The sequence below is a fragment of the Marmota monax genome, unplaced genomic scaffold, assembly GCF_021218885.2.
Source record: "Marmota monax isolate L192 unplaced genomic scaffold, Marmota_monax_Labrador192_F-V1.1 WCK01_AAM20220418_F8-fsc00029, whole genome shotgun sequence".
Taxonomy (NCBI): domain Eukaryota; kingdom Metazoa; phylum Chordata; class Mammalia; order Rodentia; family Sciuridae; genus Marmota; species Marmota monax.
Window position 1 is genome coordinate 6,783,182 of NW_026693024.1, and position 3,680 is coordinate 6,786,861.

A 3,680-nucleotide genomic window follows, 5' to 3' on the forward strand; every position below is an offset into this window, starting at 1 on the left:
TGCTCACGGCAGCCACAGGGAAGGCAGGCACTTGTGTGCGCTCGGTTCTCAAACCAGGGGTTTCCCATGGCCCACTGACCATCACCACTCAAATTGCACTCAGGAGCTACTCCCCAGGGCCCTCTGCCCCCTGCCCATCTGCAGGTCACATCATCAACTCTCTGTATCTTTGGGCTTAGAATCCATGGACTCAACCAACTGTGAGTGGAAAAGATTCAAGGGAAAAAAATTGCATCTGATCTGTACTGAACATGCACAGACTTTTTTTCTTGTCATTATTCTTGATACAGTACAGTCTAACAACGGTTTGCACAGCATTTGCATTGTTTTAGGTATTACAAGTCACCTAGAGATGATCTACAGTACAGAGGGATGTGTGTAGGTCCTATGCAACTACTGCGCCATTTCACGTAGGGACTTGCACGTCCGTGGGGTTTAGTATCCATGGGGGATCCTGGGACCAGTCCCCGTCAGATGTGGGGGGATGACTGTAATTGCTTTCCTAGTGCTGGGAGGCACTGCTGTCCCTGATCACAGTGCTCATGATGTGACACTGGCTGACGTTCCCAATGTCCAGGTGCCGCTCTCTGCATTTGCTCAGCCTCTAGAGAGCGGGCTGCTGTTCTGCTTCTGAGAGGAGGAGCCAGGAACAAGGCAGAGGAGCCCTGGCCAGGTCAGTGCTGTTCACCTGCAGCACCTCATCCTATGCTCATGATCCAGGGTCTGCCCCCTCCCCCTCCCCATCATCCAGGTAGGAAGTGAATATGGTCAAGGAGTGGTCATAAAGACAGACCTGAAGGAGACCTCGGAAGTTCAAGTCCGTACTGTCAGTCTGGCCTTCTGCTCCTCCTCCCCACACACACACACACGGCCTGGGCATCCCTGTGTTCAGAAATAGGGATTCATTCTGGGCCCTGCTACAGTCAAAGGAAGGGGCCACAGACAGATTTCCGGCCACGCGGATGAGGCTGCCCTGCTCGGCTCCTTCCTCCTGCCCTTTTCGGAGCTCAGGGGCTTTGCTAGGGAGGAGCAAGAGGAGGGTTGCCAGGAGGAGCCCCGGACCAAGCCTGAGGCCAAATTGGGGTCTGCACCCAGCTCTGCTGTAAATGAATCATTAACACCCCTGCACCTTAATCTTCTCAAAGCTAAAATGGAGGTCATAACCTCTGGCCTTCCTACTTTGGCTGGAGTGCGATGGCCAGCAAGACTAAGAGAATCACGTACAGAATACTCAGACACACCTCTCACAAAATCTCTGGGGAAGGTAGGCACACTGTGTCTGCTTGGAAATTGGGAACATGAAGCTCACCCCTGCCCAGGCCCAGGATTCTCCCATTAGTGGGTGGAAGAGCTGGAATTTAAGGCCCCCTCTGTGAGACAAACGCCCCAGGGCTTCCCACGATGCCATGAGTCTACCAAGAACGGAAGACACCTGAGAAGATACCGACCAGCACATTGTCCTCTGCAGCCTCAGGCAGACAATGGTGAGCACCGTCCACAGCCTTCTCCCCAAATGTCTAGCCTCAGAGAGGGCCTGACGTTCTCACACATCAAAATGATGGCGAGAATGCTGGGGTCAACAGGAGAAATCAAGGCAGGCCCTGATCAGAGAAGAACATCCGTGTGTTACCCTCTCCAGGCTGCGCTGACCCCCTTCCCCCAACCCCTCCTAGTCTCTGCTGCAGCTTTGGCTATGAGGAGTTCATGGCCAGGACACAGGTGTGCCAGGGCTGTGTGCAGGCTGTGGTTTGCTGGTTGCAACGTCCTTCTCTCCCAGTCAAAAAAGGATTTCAAAATGCACACATGGGAGCCTGACTTCATCAGGAGGGAATCTCTGAAGTCTTCTCTTACACAGGCTCTAATCTATCAAGAGCATATCACTTAAATCATCTGTATCCATACTGTCGGCCCTCCATATCCAGGGATTCCTCCATCAGAGAACTGAAAATATTCTAAACAAGAAATGATATCTGTACTGAATGTTTAGATTCCTTATTCTTCTCATTCCCTAAATAATTGGGGTACTACCTATTTACATAGCTTTTATGTTGCATTAGATGTTATCAGTGATGTAAAGATGATTGAGAGCATCCAGGAGGATGTGTGTAGGTTTCATAAACATTATGCCATTTTAGCTAAGGAACTTGAGCCTCAGGCATTTGGATATCCAGGGTGGGTCCTAGAAGCAATCCCTTGCCTACACTGAAAGCTGACTGTACTGTGTCATTAGTAAGAAATAACTAGGGTGGCAAAGTAATTCAATGGAGAAAGAAAAGTTTTTCCAGCAAAAAGTACTGATTATCTGTACAATAAAAGAAGGAAAGGAAAGAACCTCGGTCCCTACTTCACACAAAACTAATTCAAGTTGTTATATGCACCTAATGTCAAAGCCTAAAGCTATTACAAACTTTAAAGAAGAAACTATAAGGGACTGCCTTTGCAACCTCTTCTAGGCAACGATTTCCTAGGAAGGATATAAATAGCATCAATACAGAGAAAAAGATAAATTGGATCTTTTCAAGATTTAAAACTCCTGCTTTTTGAAACACATTAAGAAAATGAATAGACAGGGTTGGGGATATAGCTCAGTTGGTAGAGTGCTTGCCTTGCATGCACAAGTCCCTGGGTTCAACCCCCAGTACCACCAAAAAAAAAAAATGAATAGACAAATCATAGATTGGGAGTCAAATATTCATAACAGAGTTGCAAAGGACTAATATCCAGAATATACACAGAATTCCTACAGTTCATTTTAAAACAATATTTTAAAGCTAGGCACTGTGATGCAAGCCTGTAACCCCAGAGACTCAGAAGGTCAAGGCAGGAGGATCAAAGCCAGCCTCAGCAACTTAGCAAGGTCCTGAGCAACTTAGCAAGACCCTGTCTCAAAATTTAAAAAATAAAAAAGAGCTCAATAACTCAGTGGTTAAGCATTTCTGGATTCAGTATCCAGTGCCCAAAATATATATAATATATATATATATATATATATATACATATATATATATATATATATTCACATACATACATACATATACGTGTGTGTGTGGTGTGTACACACAGACTTTTTTTTTTTAAGAAATGGGATGACTTGAACCAAACCCTTCACACTATCTCATACTAGACAAAGGCACCAAAAACATATAATGACATATATTGGAGAAAAGATAGCCTCTTCAACAAATGGGCTGGGAAAGCTGGAAATCCATATGCAGTAAAATGAAATTAAGGCCCCATCTCTCACCATACACAAAACTCAACTCAAAGTGGATCAAGGACTTAGGAATTAAACCAGAGACCCTGTGTTTAATAGAAGAAAAAGTAGGCCCTTCATAATAAGACTTGTATAGTGCAAGAATGAATAAATGGGATGGATTTAAATTGAAAAGCTTCTTCTCAGGAAAAACAACAATCTGTGAGGTGAGCCTACAGAATGGGAGTAAATATTTACCACATGCACATCAGAGGGAGCACTAATCTCTAGGATATATAAAGAACTCAAAAAACTTAACACTCAAAAAAACAAATAACCCAATCAGTAAATGGGCCAAGGAACTGAACAGACACTTCTCAGAATAAGATATCAATCAACAAATATGTGAAAAAATGTTCAACATCTCTAGTAATTACAGAAATGCAAATCCAAACTACTCTTTCATTTCACCCCAGTCAGAATGGCA

At 44.8% G+C, this 3,680-nt stretch overlaps 1 non-coding gene across 1 annotated transcript; it reads left to right on the forward strand.

The window, feature by feature from the left end:
- The first annotated feature begins 2,574 nt into the window (after positions 1-2,574).
- On the forward strand, positions 2,575-2,647 carry Trnaa-ugc (transfer RNA alanine (anticodon UGC)). The gene has a single exon. It is a non-coding gene; the product is annotated as a tRNA-Ala (tRNA).
- Positions 2,648-3,680: the final 1,033 nt, after the last annotated feature.